Source organism: Mesoplodon bidens (genome assembly GCF_964165515.1).
Source record: "Mesoplodon bidens genome assembly, chromosome: 4".
In the NCBI taxonomy this organism is placed as follows: domain Eukaryota; kingdom Metazoa; phylum Chordata; class Mammalia; order Artiodactyla; family Ziphiidae; genus Mesoplodon; species Mesoplodon bidens.
In genome coordinates, this window is record NC_138160.1 from 57,866,442 (window position 1) to 57,885,302 (window position 18,861).

The window sequence follows — 18,861 nt, forward strand, 5'->3', positions numbered from 1 at the left end:
AGAAGGGCAAAAATATGTTTTTGAACTGAGCAAGGGAAGGTTTCAACCGATTCTTTTCTCTTCCTTGTATTTCCATTTTCACTTTGAGCACAAAGGAGGTTGGGGGAGCAGGGGAAAAGAAGATGTTATTGTGCTTTAGGGACAGAGGAAAAGGGGGCTGAGTTGGAACTAAACCCCACCCTAAGCAAAAAGACCTCCTGCAGCCACTTGAAAAGACTCTGAAAGGAGAATAACATCTTTAATCAGGATCAATAGTGTTAGGTCTTTTACTACAAGTTATACTTTTCTTTGAGCCTATATTTATTTTGCCTGGCTAGAAATAGCTGACGTTATTTCAGCAGCCATGACTATTGTCTAGGAAATGGATGTGGGCTGGGAATAGACTGGCTGATTATTACACTGTTTAGAAATAAACCCGTTTTTTGGCAATCTCTTCTGATGAGAAGGGTTCATAAAAGGTCCCTGTGGCTGGTTGTTTCATGGTGCTTTTTTTTTTTTTTTTTAATCAATTCAGTAGCCTTATAATGCAATCATCTTCTTCTGGAATATATTATTTTAAGCAGAGTGCACAGGGCTGGTCTTGTTCCCGGAGACAGGTACTATGGGCAATATCAGGAAGCCTTGTAAGAAATCTCTTAATTAGTGCTAGCACTGGTGCTACAGTGAAGGGATGAAGGAACTGAAATGCTTCCCTCTCTGAGATTCTTTTCAACTGAAAGGGCCTCTTACCCCATAACAGCCCGTAGTCCGGCTGATGGACGGACTGGGAAAGTTGCGGTGGCCGCAGTTGGGGATGTGCCTGGCTTCCTCTGCCCTTCTTACGTACTTCTGGGGTTTTCTGCACCCTCAAGTCACAGCTGGCTCTGTTGATGGTGTGGTGACAAGGGAGGTGTGAAAAGAACCACAACTGACAGCAGGTTCAGAGACCTTATGGGCCTTCAGGTCTGAGACAGCACTGTAGGCAGCGTTACTCCATCCAAGGTGAAAGGCAGTGGACTTTCTGTGGTGCTGAAGACCTAACATTCTGTGATCAGGGATGTGGCCTGTGGGGATAAAACTGGTATGACGGATAAGAGGAGTGTCTGAGCTGGAAAGAAAGGGAAGAACCAAGAACAGAGGCAGAAGTTTCTTCTCTCCTATGAAAGTCATTGTCGATAGGACCATTTTAAAGACCTTTTCATTTCCTCTGAGATCTTTTCAAAGCGATTACCTTGAAAAGTCTTTGATGTGAGGTTCAGGACATGATGGGGAAAGCATCTTCTTTTGCTCCACTTTTATCTTACTCCTTGGAGGAGAGAGGAAAATAAAATGGCTCTAAGGGAAAGGAAAACATTCTTTTAAAAAGAAAGTTAATAAGAAAACAAAAGGTGATAGCTCTTTCCTTACCCACTGTGGTTACCTATGTTACCTTGTGGCCGTGATAACAAAATATTTCTAAAGAAATATAAGGATGATCACATGATTTTCCCTCCTTAGCTGTTGTTGCTTCGGTGGAGCCCAAAGATTTTGTTTATGTGCATCGTGAGGGACCCAACACAGCGGGGACTTCGTCAATATAGAATCATTATCATTAAAAAACACTTCCTACTTCATTCTGAGATCTTTCCATTTTATGAATGCACATGGGGAGAAATATTAATTACAGCACAGTGAGCGTTGCTCGGAGGTGATTACGCCACCCGGCTTGAAGCCTTCCTGTGCCAGGGTATGAGGATTTTTATTTCATTCACCCTCCAGAGTTTGCCACGAGGGGTCTCCGAAGACAGGAAGAAAGGAGCCTGAGGAGAGGAGACTTACTGGACATTCTGTGATAGAGTTCCCTGCCTCCACACTATATTGTTTTGTAAATAAGATAGTTATGTTTTCCAGTTTGTTATTTTTCTAAAAGAAGAGAGGATGTGTGACCAACCGTTTTAGCCTAAGTGGATGAGGTTCGATGTTTTTGCCATCACTGATCCAAATAGGTAACCTAAGAACAGAGCTTCAGTTGCTTCTCTCGCAGTCCACTTTGGCTTCCACTAAGGAATCTGAGCAATATCTAGACTGAGAATCAGATACCTTTTCTGTCACTTAACAGGATGCTTCCGTTTGCTGTGGGATAGAGTGCAGGTGCAGGAGGGAGGCATCTGGATCCCAGAGCCGTGGGATCACAAAGCTCTGTGGGAGCATCCTCAGCCTCGGCAGTGGTCCTTCCAGGAGAAGGAAAAGCTTGGCTGTTGGGATACCCACACTTGACTCCTGGCTCTCACATTCTGTTGCTGTGTGACTCTGGACAAGTCACTTAGCCTTTCTGAACCTTCATGTCTATATCTGTAAGACAGGGGTTTGGAATAGATCCATCCAAATTCACATTTCTACAAACCTGGATTACTGACTGTAGGCCTTCTAGTTGGACTGGATCTCCTCATCCCTGATGGCTTATTTCTAGGGCTTGGGGCTCCCGGCTGTACACCTCTTGCTTCATTTCCCCACCATCTTCTAACTCCCATCTAGATGCCATCTTAGTACGGAAGCCTTCCTAACGTCTCCAGTTACTCCCTTGAGTACTTCCCTCTCCTGGGTCAGAGTGTGTGCCCAGAAGGCAGGGGCCATCCTGCTCTTTTTGCTGACCACTACCCCACAGTTCTAGGGTCGTGCCAGGTTCAGCACTCTGTCAGGATTTGGTGAATCGAATTATACCTGATCATGAAGTAAAACACGGCCTCTGCCCAGTCATTTGTTCTTGTTCTCACATTGGCTTCTAGCTCCTTCCAGACTTCTTTGACTCTTCGCTCTCCTGGCTTCCTCCTGGCCGGAGGTCTTTTTCTTTCATTCTAGCGTGCCACCTCTTTCTTTTCCTGTTTTCTAACTTGTGAAAGCCCCTTAGATTATCTCCTGTTTCAAATCCTAGAGATGACTATCTTGATACATTGATAAGAGGAGAACTTTCCCAGAGGAGTTGCTTTTTACAGTGTCACATGTGGTTATAAATCACTGGAAATTAGGGTTTCAAGGGGCCCCTAGAGGAGCTTCTGGAGAGGTCAGCCCTCCCCCCAGCACTAGAACAGTCTGTAGAACGGAGCTTCCCAAATCTGCTTGGTGATCAGAATCATCACCCAGTGCTTTTAAATCACAGGTTTCAACCCTGGCTCTAAGATTCTGGCTCAGTAGGTCTAGACGGGGGGCAGCCATGTGTAATTTTCACAAGCACCTCCCGTGCTCCCGGTGGTCAGCCAGGACCAGGACCCCCCAGGCTAGAACTGCTGACAGCTGGACCTTCAGCTCCTGGTTTCACACCGCCTCTACAGTGCGGGCCTCACTTTCAGCCAGGCTCTGGGAACATGCTTTCAGCCCCCTTTCAGCCAGCCTCTGGGAACGTGCCTTGACTCTACAGTGCTTGAAATTATTAGCCGGATCTAAAACCCATATTTGTAGGTAAAATAAAGTCCTTTATTTAATGACTAGATTCAATCAGGTACCTGTTTAACAACTTCTTCTCGGGTATTTATGAATAGGTAGAATCAGCTTATGTGGGATACCTTTATGCAGCTATTTAAACATATCTGAGGATAACTCATAGTCTGAATCAATATCTATCCCTGTCTGCCTCATTTGCAAAGTCTCTTTTTAATGATTCGGCATCCATTATTCAATTAATAGTACTATACTCTTTTCAAAACCTTGAACTACGATTTCCATTAAGGAGGCCTTTTTTTCACACTGTCATCCCACTGATGAATAATAAATAAATGCCGAGCACCTACTTGTAAGAAAGCACCGGATTCCATCTTGAAACCTGATTTCTGACCATGTGGGGAAGCTGAGAGTGATGTTTACGATCGTGGGAGTGAGCCCCAGCTGCTCTGGGGCTGGGCCCTTAAGGGAAGACTCCCCAGAGGTGGTGATGTGTCTCTGAGACCTGAAGGAGCATAGGAAGCAGCCAAGTAAATAGGAGGGGACCAGTCTTCTAGACAAAGGGAGCAACATATGTAAAAACCCAGAAAGACCGGGTAGAACAGGTTGAAGCATCCTAGCTATGGTTTGTGTGACTATGATGTAAAAACTGCATAATTTATGAGGTGTGTCCCAGCACTTTAAGTCTCAGAACGTCTTCTCAGCATTTCCTCCCAGAGCCCTGTGGCTTCTGTGGCTCACACAGAGCCTCGCCTCTGAGCAGTACTGCTGTTTTGTGATCCACATGAGAGTCCAGGGGGCAAGGGCAGCTCGGGGACCCATTTCCCACGTCTGAGAGGAGAGAACTGACCACTGGAATTGTGGTGGAGAGTATTCCAGGGTCCTGCCATATGATGGACACCTGTGTGTAAAAAGCATGTGGTTTTGGCCCAAAGGGCATTCAGTGTGGTCTGGTTTTTTGCTCTCATCTGCTGGACTAGGGCCCAGTGATAACAGAGCAGTATTCACTCCCTAGAAATCGCTTCCAGGCACCCAGAGGTGTCTCCCTCATCTTACCCTCGGCTCTCTGGGGTGGGTGACTGCCTTTAGCTCCTTTATTGTCTGCAGCCAGCAAGGCCTTGTGATAACGTGAGGCCTTGGAAGTCCAACAGTGCCACAATTTGTCTCTGGGACTCTCCTCTGATAATGTGGAAAGAGAAATACAAGCCCCAGGCACCAGCAGCTGGCTGGCTTCCAGAGCCAAAACTGAATTAGAAACTCATTAAATACTTCGAGCCAGTTAGGCTGGCTGGGCTGTGCAGTGGCTGGGAAAGCTGGGAGCGGAGGAGGGGATGGGGCGGGCATCTCTGGTTGGCAAATGGCAGGCTGTGCGCTGGGCAGGAAACAAGACAAAACAGGGCTGACTTGCCTGTCACCCAGACGTGTTTGTGAGTGTGCTGGTTTAGCACAGTCACATAATGTATGCTAATTGCTATATTTCCTTTATTTTTTCCACTGGAAACGCTCCGCTGGAAAGCTTTGAAACCAAAGAGGCAGCGCAGAAATGCCCAAATGTAGATGCTACAAAAAAGGGAGGAGGAACAAAGGGAAACGGGGGATGTGGATTTACAGAATGGCTTAGCATTCTGCTCTGTGAGCACCTCCCTCTCCCACGCAACCTTATGGAGAATAAGTAAGCAGAAGGGTCTGGTTTCCTAGCCCGAACTTTGTTAGTTGGATGTTTTTAAACAATGGAGTGAATACAGAGGTAGCAAGATGAAACTCCAGAATAGTTCTCACAGCTTCCAGTAAATGTTAATAAGAAAGCACGAGCTGGTTCTCTCTCTGCGACTTTTCTGACCAAGCCAGAAATGCAGAACTGAGGAGGGCATGCAACTGAGCCCACTTAAATAATTATCCATTAATAGGAAAGACTCTCTCAGTAACTTGTTTTTAACATGTCAAACCATGTAACCCTAGTGTCCCATTAGATACCCTTGGATGACTGTCATTCTTTAAATCAAGTAAAAACAGACCAACATATTAAAATAATGGTTTTTCTAATGAAGCTTATCAGAGTGCACAGACATTTTATATTGAAAAAAATGGGCTAGGGAAGAGAAATATATTTTCTTCATCAGTGACATCAAAATCCCACGGGTCGTAGTATTGATAAGTGAACGTCTTGTCTTTACCCCAATAACCCTTAATTTTTTTATCATTAAAAAAAGATGTAATTTATTTTTTAAAGCAGTTTTGGAGGCATGAGACATTTAGGAAATTTCATAATGAATTTGATTGGTCTGATAGCAAGACAATGTAGATATTTTCCGCAACAGTATAGAAAACACATCAAAGCATCAGATTATATCCTTTAAGAGTTGTAAGCAAAAAGTGGCATAAATTTAAGCATCTTTTTCAGATGTTTTAAACTTCCTATAAGGCTTTTTGTCCCAGGATTAAACATTTAGCCACACTGCACAAAAGATACTGGATACATAGTCAAGTGCCAGTGTGGGGAGGCCTCTATTTTATATACAGAAATCCTCTTCTGGCCCATTTTCCCCCAAGTCCTAGTTGTCTGAGGGCAGATTCCTTTTGTGAAGCCTAAAGTTGTGAGAGAAAGAGCATCCTCTTTGTCTGGGGCTGGTATTCTGGTCCAATTTCAGTTAGGAAGTTGCCTCCAGAACCACATCCAGACCCTGATCCAGAAGCGTTTCTCTGAAAGAGGGAAGACATCCAGCAGGTCCTGGAACCTCTTCAGGGAAGAAAGTTAAGGCTTTAAAGGGAGGATGGTATTGGATTTGCCTGGAGGCAGGATGAACAGTGGTCCCTTTTCTAAAGTGTGATTTGCAGAATAACTGTCCGGGCTGCAGCAAACCCCCTGGTGCTTGGTTCTCTGTATAGGAGAACCTCGTACTGAAGATTCCAAAACCCGGATTGGGAAGAGCCAGGAACCTTCTAGCGCACTTGTGCAGCCCCTGGTCGTGACCAGCACACTCCAGGCTCTGACCTGTGCTCCAGCCTCACCAAATCGAGTCAGTGGTACCTGTTACAACCTTCGTGTACCCGGCTCACCTTTCTAGCTTCTCCAGTGACAGCCTCTACCCCAAAATAAATGGGCAGGTGTTCAGTGTGCCGTTTTCTGGAGCAGAATTTGATGTTCTTTCTTTCGATTATACCCCAGGGCTCCAGCAGAGGACGCTCTGGGGAGCCTGATTCTGTCTGTTCTCGAGAGCCGGCTTACCTGTCGGCATTTTTTACTTGGGACAAAACATACTCTCAACTCACACTCTTTTATCTGTGAAAGGACAAAGAGTAATGCATTCTAAGAACTTTGCTTAGCATACACATGGAAAGTGCATATATTCCATGTGTATAAATACATAAGAATTAACCAATAAAGAATGATACAAGATAGGAATGTAGAAAGTGATTTTACGCATGCTAATTTTCTTATGAGAACCTGTTACTTCTCACCGAAATTAAAATCTGGAGATTCTCTTAAAAGCAAGTTTTCTCGAAGTCCCCAATTTACCTACCTTCCTCTTTGAACTTATTCTAAACTGGAATTTCAGTCTTTCTTAAAAGATGATTGAAGAGGGTAGAATTTGCTCGACTGACTGACTATCTGTTAGAATCACTTTGCATCACAGGGTTTGGACTTTTTTTCAGGAGAGCTACCTCTGTTGGTTCAGAGTACACTTAACACTGCCTTGAAAATGCCCCTTAGCCAGATTTGATTGAATCATGTCAAAAACCAATCTCTGCTAAGCAAATATTAATTAATTATATGGCCCTGAATTTAGTCCTTGTTTCCTACCTTAAATTTTCCTAAGTCTGCAGATGTAGTCATTCAGCTACAGTCTCCCGCAGAAGGTCAAGTGTGGTTTGGCGACATACAGTGGTACCCCACTGATGGTGACCTTGTGAAGACCTTGTAGACGAATAGAAAATCAAGATGGAATCTTCCTAATGATGCCCTATGTTAATTCTTTAAGGAATCATAAGAGGGTGGCTGAACGACCAGAGGCAAAATTCAGTGCACTGGTGAAAAATATGAACACAAACAACTCCTGACATCTTTCTCCTGCTGCTGCCTGTTGGAACAACACACACAGAGTAGAGAGGATAACATGGGAGTGGCCAGGGGGACACTTACCTCTCCTTCACTTAGAATAAGAAAAGGAGGGGACTTCCCTGGTGACGCAGTGGTTAAAACTACACACTCACAATGCAGGGGGCCTGGGTTTGATCCCTGGTCGGGGAACTAGATCCCACATGCGTGCTGCAACTAAGAGTTCACAAGCTACAACTAAGGAGCCTGCCTGTCGCAACTAAGACCCAGTGCAACCAAATAAATAAATATATTAAAAAAAAGAATAAGAAAAGGAGCAAACTAAGGAGGAAAACATGTGAGCAAAGATGTCAGTCTGCTGGGGCCATTTGTCAGAGCACAGCAAGGGATCGAGGTGAGCAGAAATCATGAAAGACTGGCTAGGAGCCACGAGTTTTCTAAAGAAAAGTCCTTTACAAATGGAAAGAGTGTGCTCCGGAATCAATGAGATGTGAGCAGAGCGTCTGAGTCAGAGAAGCTGAGGACCAGGCTGTTAAGTGAAACTTCACATCCTGGGTCAGCAGACAGGGCACATAACTCAGGGCAAAGAACAGGAAAGCAAAGATGAATCACGGCTCTGGCCCTGGTGTGCTGAGCATCACCCTTCAGCCCTAGGAGAGGGAAGACCCAGGTCAATCAGAATTGGGTGTACTTTTCTGGGAAGCCCAAGCACCAGGCCAGGATGGGACAACGCAGGCACATGTAAAGGAGAAATACACAGATGCTGGGCGGAGCAGCCATTTCCGACCCCCACTTCTGAATGAGGCAGTGTATAAATAAACAGAACTAACACAAACAACAAAATGACAGCTCCCTTGGGTTGGGCTAAGGTTTTATGCCAGGTACCTTAAAAGATATGACCAGGTTTACTCATAGCAGCTGGAACACAAGACTGTGTATCCACCTTCTCATTACTTACTACAGATAGTGGCAGTGGAAGCACCACTTCAGCTAAGGCCAGATATCAGGTCCCTTGAGCCTCATACTTCCAGGTCAGGATCTTGACCTCAAGAAGTCCCTTCCTGGCAGATCACCAAGCTGTTTGCTGTGCCTCAACCTGACGCTACTACTGCGGGTAGCATTGCCCCCTCGGGATGTTACCGGGAAAAATTCAACTCCTGCTGTTTCTCCCTGGTGTATGGCTAAGAGCTACCAGGGGATTAGTACTTATTAGTTAGTACGTGTGATATATGTTATGTCAGCTGTTTTTCTGTTTCTGTTTCTGTTTCCTTTTCAATAGCCAATACCAAAAGGACTGATTTGATTTTTGTTTTTAAGGCAGCTGGCTTTGAGGTTGAATCGTGTGATGATTTGGTTCTGAACAGTAACAGATGAGGGTGAAAGGTCAACCGTTTCCCTGGATTTGATCAATGGCAGAAGTTTGATGGCAAATTAAATGCCAGATAAAACTGTCAAATGATTCTGAGAATCGATACTTACTGGGGAAAGTCGTCTGAGCCTTTAAATGATCACATTGGCTCCCAAGGGAAATAATTCTAGAGTCTGTTCAGACCTTAGGGTAGTAATGCATAAAATCAATGTGAGGATGATTTAAAATAAGATCACTTATTATGCTGTTATTGAGCAGTAACATATTCAGCATCTACACTGTCTTGTTTCTCAAAGAAGGGACCACAGAACCGTCAGAACTGAGACTGCAGAAATGCAGAGTCCCAGGCCCCACCCAAGCCTCCTGAATCAGACTGCCTGAGGGTGGGCCATGCAAATCTGCATTTTATTAAGTCTCTCAGGTGACTGTGGGGAATATTACACCCTGAGAACTGCCAACCTACAGTCTTTTCCCTCCACCAGGCAGATGTCTCCCAGACAGAAAATAAAGCCATGCCCACGGGCTAAGCATAGTATCACGGCAGTGGATATGTAGGTCAAAGTGCGTATGCTTTGGGTTGAATTTGTAAAGCAGGTATCAGTTATTACTGGATTATTTAATGTATTTGCAATATTCTGCCTCGACTCTCCTCTATGTGGAGGTGGTTTAAGTTTGCAAATCAGGACAGCACTGCAGTTACAGGTCACGTCAGGGGCTGGGGCTGAAGGTGAGCAGAGAAGTCAGTGGCACCATCACTTCTCTCGAGTTTTTCTCCATCACCTTCACCAGCCCTTTCCTGCTTTTGCCCACCCTTTGAATAGTGGCATTTCCCAACACTGTTCTCAGCAAAAGGCTTTCTCCAAGAGCATCACTTAAAATATGCTGATGCCTCCCTGATCTGTCTTATGGCCCAACCTATGGCCTCAGCAACAGATCCACGTTTCTGCCTGCCTATTGGACAGAGCCACCTGGCTCTCCCACGGGAGAGACCTCAAACTCAGCGTGCCCCAAATCGAACTCACTGTCTTCTGTCTTCCCTCCTCCCTCCCGTTTAAAATGACTTTTTTGGCTAAGAGCCTGGGCTCTGGACACTAACCACCCAGGCTTCCATCCTTCATTAATATTCCCTTGGGCTATTGCTTAACTACCCTGTGCCTCATTTTTCTCATCTGTAAAATGGGATTAATGACTTCCTCATAGGGTTAATGTGCAGATTAAATACGATAACCACGCATAAATAACTTAGGTCAGTGCCTGACCCAGGGCAGGTTTCAGTATATCTTAGCCATTTTTATTATTCATTCCTTTATCAAATATTGATTGAGCTCCCTGCTGTGTGTCAGACACTACTTCTGACTTACGTTTCCCAAATTAGACACTGTCAAAATTCCAAGTCTTCCCATGAAACTATCTTCCCTTCAGGGTAGGTATAGCATCCCATTCGTGCTTTAATCTCAATGCTAGTTTATGAAGGTAGCACTAATTTGCCCAAATTAAACTTTAGAAAGGTGTGTTCTCTAAGTAATTCACACTGTCTTAATAAACAGGGGATATAACATCTCTTACAAAGGCAAGAAAAGACCAGTAAGATTAAAAAACATTCTCCGAAACCTACTCTGATCTCAAGAAAGTGAGGTCTAATTGTTGAACCATAGGAAAGTGTCATTTTTGAGTTAAAAAGTAGCTAATATTGGCAATCTTATGGTTTAACCTAATACTTGTCAGGGTACCTGGAACATGGCAGGTATCCCTCAATACAAAAAGAATTTCCAAACCTGGGTCCCCAATTCTGGTAGTATTCTATAATATACTAGGAGAAATGTATCTCAGATAAACCTTACTTTTAAAAAACAAGGTTTCAGACCTTGTAAACTCCTAAAGTAATCTGAGAAGCATTGGGAGGCAGTGACAAGAATGGGGATCAGGATTCAGACGGGCTGTAGATTTAAAACCTAGTTCAACAGCTTATTTTATCCCTGTGTTGCTGGATAAGACAGCTAACTCTTATTAGACAACCTGCTTCATCAGCTTCAATTTCCCCATCCGTAAAAAAGGAATAATTATAACAGTTGATCTTTGTGATGCTCTAACATGCAAAGTAGAAAAGATTTTATAAGCCACCAAGTGCATAACAATGAAAGATAGTGTTAGTATTTTAGCACCTACCCCCAGATTGAACTGTCTACAATATGCATAGGAATTGCCTTTGTCAGCTGTACAAATACAACAGTCGCCTATGATGGGCCGCTGTGCCTCTGAGGCTCGGCTTTCTCTCCTGTAGAGGGAGAAGAGTGGGGTGCAATGTTGCCAGGGCTCCTTCAGTTCCCCCCATTCTATGGGATGAGGAAATTCTAGTTTCTTCTTCTACAGGGCTGGCAAGTCCTTCTCAAGGCTCATGGGTAGGAGGTTCTCTCCTTGGCCTGTCCGACTCCTTGCATCTCAGAGGCAGAAAGGACTCCTGTCTTATGCAAGGAGCGTATACGTATTTTTCTTTGTCTGCAGCAGGTTTCGTTGAGAACAGGGCACTCAAACCTCCCCCCTCGCTGTAGCCCAGAGGACCGGGTTCATAGACTTGGAACACCTTCATCAAGGTTTAAATGGCTGAGCATAGAGGAAGGCGCTTTGCAAATGGTAAAGTGCTAGATAGATGTTGATCTCTGGAGTTGGCGGCCCTGACAGGTTAATACATGGCCCTTCACTAGGTGTGCTTTTTTTTTTTTTTTTTTTTTTTTTTTTAATCTGTAGCCTCTGTACATTTTGAAGAAACAACCTTCAGGTTATCTTATCACCCTCAGCTGGTGCCAACATTGGGTGCTACTGTTTCCCTGTAGATGCTTTCCAGGGAGCCAGACTTTCATCAACACCATCTCTGAGATTTATTTCTACTTCTTTCAGCCAGAGCATAAAACAGGGGGAAAGAAAAAGGAAACAAACAGCTTTCTTCCACTGTCTTCCACTTCTAACCCTTGATAGCCTGGATTCTCATCCCTCTGCCTTGAGACCCTTAGAAAAGGGAGTGGGGAAAGGGAAGAAGTTTACCTAGGAGAGCAGGATTGGGTAGGAGAAAACCCCGAAGAGAGGATTTAGAAAAACGGTGCACTGTGGGAACCCTGCAAAAGGAATCAGACCTTTTGTCCCTGGCATCCCATTTCCTCATGAGCTGTGCTCCTAGTGTGAGCAGCTGGAACAGGATGGGAAGGAAATGCAAAAGGAGGCTCCGCCTGCCGCCAGGAACAAGGGTGCCTGCACCTTTGTGCGGTGAACGTGCTTGGGGCGAGGGAGCCTCGGAAGTCTGGGCAATTTGGGTTGTTTGCTTATCTGGGCATCTAAAGGTCAGGGAAACATAAAGCAGAAGATGGCAGAGAACCCAGGAGAATGATGGGGTGGAAGGACCAGCAGATACATGAAAAACCAAACCAAATGACAACAAAAAAGAAAGATAGTGCAGTCCAGAAAATGTAAAGAAAAATAGGTATAGACTCAAATTCCGTTATAACTAAATTCTCTGTAATGCAGAAATCTAAGTTTTTGAAAAAAACTCCCAAGCAATGATCAACTTATTTAAATTTAAAAAATTATTTGTGAAGTCTCCTGAACTTGTTTATAATGGAATTTGAGTTCTTATTCTCTTAAAAAAAAACAAACACTGAAAAGTTGGGGAGTGACTTGACACTCAGGAACATACATCGGGGTTGAAACAAATGCGGAAACAGAAAAAATGTATTTCCAGCAGAAAAGAAACACCATTTCCAGGAATTTCAGGGGGAAGGTGGGAGAGAACTGGGCTCCGATTGTGCAGCAGAAACAAAGAGGGAATTGGCCTCGGGATGTGTGGGAGGCCAGTGTGCCCGCTGGAAGGGTGAGTGAGTGGGCAGGCATTGGCTGACCAGTGGCTGACCCAGACTGCATGTTTACGGCTTACAAAGGAGAATCTTGGCATCACAACTTGAAAACCTTTATTTTGGACGAGGTGGATCAGGAAAAGAGGGAGAAAAGGATAGCGTCACAGCCTTGGCCATGAGTGGCTGCATGGTGTGTGACATGGGTCCTAGTCCAGCTCTCCTGTACTGTCGGTGAGGCCTTGGGCAAGTCATTAGACCTCAGATGTTTGGTCCATGAAGAGGGGAAAAGAATATTTGCTCCCACCCCTTCACAGGAATGTTATGAGGATTAAACAGGGCACCCCTACCCAGAGGATAAAGTGCTTTGGGAACTCTGAAGCCGTCTACAGGCAGAAGGGCTTACTGCTGTGTCCTTGTGATGGGCTCTCTGGTGATCAGAGTTGGATGCTCTGACTTCCACGCGTTTGCCTCCTATTTTAGGTGTTTTTTGATCCAGGCGGGATAGCGGGAAGCACACAGAAGGTGCTCCCACACCTGTGTGACCTGAAAACGAGCTCGCAGGGTTGGGTCATGCTTCTGCTGTCTTTCCCCCCTTGTTCCCCCTTGCCTCTGGGACACCCTGCCTGGAAAGGGTCCTCTTCCCAGCCCCAGGCTGCAAGCTGCAAGAACAGACAGATGAGAAAGATAGAGAGTTGATTTCGATGTGTGAGAGCCCCTGGGAAATCAAACTCCCTCTAGCATTAGGAGTTTTACTGTCCTGGGGAGGGGATCTGTGTCGTCTCCCTGACCGCTGGTGTCCTGTGGTCTGCACTGACACGGTTGGTCTTTGGGGACCATGGAATCAGGAGATACCGAGTCTCCCAGCACTTTTGTGTTTTAAGGGCGCCTCAGTGGCAGGGGCGAGGGACTGAGCTGTCTAGCCCTCCTCGTGGTCACTTTCTCCCTCTGTCTGAGGTGTTTCTTATTCCAGGGAACCAGGGGAGGCTTCTGTTAGGTGGGCTCCTCGGCCCTCCTCCTGGATCCTCCCCTGAGCCCTCCCGCGGGAGCCCCTGGAAGAGACGTCTGCGCCTTGTGGCCTTGCAGAAGCGCTGTTACCAGTAACCCACGACCCCTGCCTTGCCTCTCTCTCTCTGTTTTTCTTGCTTAGCAGTGATGGGGTGCGAGCAGGAGCCCAGGGAGGACCAGCAGAGGCTCTTGGGAGCGGGCCTGTGCGCTGCGGTGCAGCCTCCTGACTCGCTCTTCCGTCCCCCGCTGTGGGAAGGCAGCTGGGAGCCGTGTTCCCGCCAGGCTGGGCCTCGGGCCTGCTCTGTGCCCTGGCCTTGGGCGAGAGGGGTGGAGGGCCTTCTGTGAGGGCGCTGGAAGAAAGGAAGACTCCCCAGAAAGTCTGACAGATTCAGGTGTCCCCCGTCCCTACGTACCAGCTCCCCTTCTCTTCAGACGTCTCCCATCACTTCACCCATTGCTTGACATCATTACATGGATTCCTGCCGAAGGGAGGCCTGGACGGTACTCCTAATAAAAAGCTGCTATGAAACAAGCTGCTGGAAGACCAGTTGGTGATGAATTTTTAGTTCCTGCACTGAGTACCGTTCGCTTCTTGCTTTCATCCATTTTGCTACATTTTACCCTGGGGGGTGTTTTCTGCACGTCGGGGTTGGAGGCGAGAGGTTTCCTCTTGGAGAATCCACTCTGGTGAAAGGGTAAAGCTGGAGAGCTCTCACTGCTGTCCTTTTCTCTTTCTTTCCTCCCTCCCTCCCTCCCTTCCCTCTGAGGAAAACAGACTTTAACCTCAAGTCCTTCTGTGCTTGCGGGCTTTTCTTGATCGACCAAACCTTACCTTTAGTTAAATAACCACAGTCCTTCTTTACCCCACGCATTTCCCTTTCTAACTCTAGAATCTTCTTTAACCCTCTCTAAGATTTCTGCTTCTTCACATTGGACCTTTTTGTAGTGCTAAATCATTATATCAAATTCCTTTTCCACAAAGAGTCCACTCTGATTTTCACCAGGGCCAGGGGCTGGAGGACTTGTGGGTGAAGATGGGGCAGCGGCGGGAGCTGGCGGGCAGAGGGCTCTCCTTCTCCCAGCCCAGTAACTGGTCCGTCCCTATCAGTGATTCAGGACCCTCCTCCTCATCCGCCCTCGATACTGAATGGATACAGAAGCTGTCTTTATTCTTCATATCCATTTCTTGATTATGCTCGCAAGAGTTCATTTTTTTAGGAAAAGCAAGTTGTAGGGATAAGGTTCTGGATTGTGATCATTAATGGAGATGGAAATTACATATTCATCCCCAAGATATACAGTTATCATTCCTCTTAAAGACAGTCTAAAAGGTTTTAGCATTACTAGTTATTATTTTCATCAAGGATTTCTCCCATCTCTTAGCGCTCCTGCAACTTGGGCCCAGCACTCTCTCCTTTGTGCTCAGCTTTTTCATTAAGCGGCTGCCTGCCTGGGCTGAGACCATTGCTGGTGTTGCTCTGGCAGCAGAGATGCCGCAACCTCCTAGGCCACGGTGTTCTGGGGCCGACGTGTGAGATGTGTGTGGGAGAGAAGGGCCAGCTGTGTGCCGGCGAGAAGGCTCTGAGTTTTATGGGGCTTGGTTATGGCTGTTCCTCAACAGTGCGTGTCTTTTAATTTAGCCACGGTCAGACCCTTCTGAAACCAGGAGAGAGACTGTGTGTGTGCGTGTGTGTGTCTTTAGATGAATATTAATTCTGTGGAGATAAGACCCTATTAGCATCCTAAAAATTACATACCTAGAAAATGACGTTTTGCTTTCAGAGATTTCAAAGTCACCTGGATACAGTAAAACGTAAACCACTAAAACAGCCCAACCTTACAAGACACATAGATTGAGTTAATCTGTCAGAATTTCAGTCATTAAAAAGGGTCCAACAATAACTGAAAAATACAGGCTTATTTGAGTTTTAAGCATAGCCTTTGGGAGCCCACAGACAAAAGTCTCATTGTGTGTGAGGCCCTGCTGCTTCAGGGGGTCCCCAGGCCTTCCTCTTTTGATTCCAAGGTGGAGCAGACCCCTTTTTGTCACATAACAGTCCCCCCCACCGCCCTCCCTGCCTCCCAGGATTGAGCCTTCACAATTACCCTGAGTTTTGTGGGGAAGCCCTCAAAGACCTTTTTCTTATCACAGCAGTAAGTGACACAATCAGTCCATCTCAAGCCCCCGCTTTTGGTGCCCACAGACCAGTGCTGAGGAGACCTGACTATTCATCTGGGCTGCCTAATGGTTCCCCTGGGAGCTGTTTCTGGAGAATGCAGGCGATAATGGCAAAGAGAGAGGCTGCAACCGTGTTGTCTTTCTCTTCTGGGAACCTCTTTTCTGAAGCAACTGAATGAGACCTCTGCAGGCGAGGGTGGTGGCCTCTCCTTCAGAATGCCTGGCCTGTTTCCCAGTGTGAAACATTCCCCAAATATGCAACTTCGTGAGCGTCGCAGCAGCCTGAGCCCAGAGCCGCCTGCCGCCAGGAGAGCTGGCACCCCACTCTCCTGGCGATGTGGGAGTGCGGGCATGGCTTGCCCGGGCCCCTCGTGCAGGCCCTGGGTTTGCCAGATGCCAGGAAGGCCCGGCCCCTGCTTACATTGTCGGTCGTCTGGGGCGAGAATCTGGCCAACAGTCGGCTGTGATGAAAGCTTGAAGCTTCTCTCTCTCTCTCTTTAAATCCCCTTCTTCATTCAAATCCCATCCTGTAAAAAGGCTTTCGTTGAAGGAGCAGCTATGGCATCTTGGTGCATGTCTGTGTCACTGCTGTCCGTATTTCCAAAGATGGGCAGAAAAAACATCCTTGGTTGAGTTCCTGAGCCAACAGGTCCAAAAACTGACTTGGAAGGAGTACAGGTAAACGGCAGCTGTCACATGGCATTTGTGTTGTTTGCAAGTGATGAAGCCAAAGAGGAAAGGAACTTCTTGAGGATGGTAAGAACCCCTTTCCAGGGGGCTTGGCAGGAGGGTCCTCACTGCGTGTCTTGGGGAGGGGGTGCTGGGGCAAAAGCTCAGGCGGTGCTGGGCTTTTGTGCTTGGACTTGCATTTGGGAGGGTGCAGCTGGCAGGGTCTGGGCACTGTGTAGATCACTTAGGAAAGAAAGGAGCTCTGGGGAAGGAGCTGCTTCCATGTACCTCGCTGGATCTACTTTTGTGGGTTCCTACAGAGTACAGCCATGACCACAGCCCTACCTTGGCATTATGCTGCCCGAGGCTTTGGGTGCCAAAAAGAGTCACATCAAAAGTACGATCAAGGAAATGTGAACACTCACTTTTCCTTAGTCTTAAGCTTTCACTTAATTTTATCTCACCTCTGAAGCTCCTGAAGTCTTTGTTTCAAGGAGGCCACTGATGGAAGGATCTAGAAAAGGGACGGTTTTCTATGTTTTGCTGATTGTCATTTTATCATTTGCTTAATTCAGTGTGATGTTCTTTTGCTTTAGCTTGAAACGCACATGCTTGTCAAAAGCAAAAACAACTAAGCGAAAAAGCCATGTCTAATAAGTTACAGACTTGAGCGTTCACAGTAAACAAATGTTCTTTCCCATGGCTTAGTTGAATTATTTTTCTTGAGGCTTAGTCCTTCACCTGTTCGAACTGTGTGACATTGTTCTGTTTTGGAGTTTCTTCACTTCCAGCCATTTGTAGTAAAACATCATATACCTTCCCTTAACTTTACCCTCTTTTATGTGGGTGTTCCGTCACTTTCCCTTTTTTTTTCTTATTTTTGCCAATATTCTTCTCCTAATGCTTTCTGAATTCTTGCTTCTTTAAGCACATCTCTGATTTTATTCCTTTGGATTTTCCCCAAGCTCTCCCTTTGGCATTCGATGTCTGCACCATGTCTGTTTTTCCAAACCCTCATCCACAGAGCAGTGAGGCGGAGGGCTCAGGAGCCTGGGTGCAGGTCCTAGTTTGACCACTTCTTAGTTCTGTGACTTGGGGCTAGTTAGTTCTCCTCTATAGGCTTCACTGTCCTCAACAGTAAAAGGGGATAATCATGGTACCTATGTCATAGAGCTCTTCTGAGGACTAAATGAGTTAGTACTTGTGAGGTGCTTGGAACAGTGCCTGAAACCATTATTTAGTTTGGGCTTTTTCCATTTCTAATGTGGGGTTTACTGGTAAATATTAGCTGTTAGCAAAGATAAGACAGTGGAGGAAAATGGGCTTGTCAATGTGATGGTGGTAAGTATTTCAACATATTCGGTTTCTGTAGTACTTCTGGTCCTTGATGATATAAAGGAAAAAAGCCCTAACTAAAGCCACCTTCTTTTTTTTTTTTTTTTTTTTTTTTTTGGCGGTACGCGGGCCTCTCACTGTTGTGGCCTCTCCCGTTGCGGAGCACAGGCTCCGGACACGCAGGCTCAGCGGCCATGGCTCACGGGCCCAGCCGCTCCGCGGCATGTGGGATCCTTCCGGACCAGGGCACGAACCCATGTCCCCCGCATCGGCAGGCGGACTCTCAACCACTGCGCCACCAGGGAAGCCCCACCTTCTTTTTTTCTTAACCTCTTTATTGAGATTCAATTCACACACCATATAATTCACCCCTTTAAAATGTGCTGTTCAACGGTTTTGATACACTGCATTAATAATTTTTTAAATTTCTGGTAAAATACATATAAAAAACAAAATTTGCCATTTTAACCATTACTAGATGTACAATTCAGTGGCATTAATTACATTCACAGTGTTAATGCAACATCACTGCTCTTCCCAAAACTTTTCCATCACCCCAAAGAGAAACTCGTACCCGTTAAGCAGCAACTTCGCCAATCCCTCCCCCTGCAGCCTCTGGTAAATCTCTAATCTGTTCTCTGACTCTGTGAATTAGCCTACTCTAGATAGTTCACATAAATGGAATCATACAGTTATTTGTCCTTTAGTGTCTGGCCTATTTCATTTGGCATGTTTTCAAGGTTCATATTGATGCATGTATCAGAACTTCATTCCTTCTTATGGCTGAATTATATTCCATTGCATGGAGAGACCATAATTTGTTTTCCAGTTGTCCATCGGTGGACACTTGGGTTGGCTCCACCTTTTGGCTATTGTGAATAATGCTGCAGTGAACATGGACAAACAAGTCTCTTTTCAAGTTCCTACTTTCAGTTCACCTAAAGTGGAATTGCTAGGCCATATAGAAATTCTGTTTTAGCTTTTTGAAGAACTGTTTGCCTGGAAAGCAGTT

General features: G+C 45.8%; 1 protein-coding gene across 5 annotated transcripts in view; it reads left to right on the plus strand.

The window, feature by feature from the left end:
- MAP1B (microtubule associated protein 1B) overlaps positions 1-18,861 on the plus strand; it is a 96,405-nt gene that overhangs the window by 51,563 nt on the left and 25,981 nt on the right. The window contains exon 1 of one of the 5 annotated variants that reach the window (XM_081231990.1): positions 16,170-16,601. The exons of the other annotated variants lie outside the window; for them this stretch is intronic. The gene's annotated coding sequence lies outside the window, so the exon portion shown is untranslated. Of the gene's footprint in view, positions 1-16,169; positions 16,602-18,861 lie in introns of those variants that run through there. 5 annotated transcript variants of the gene reach the window in all.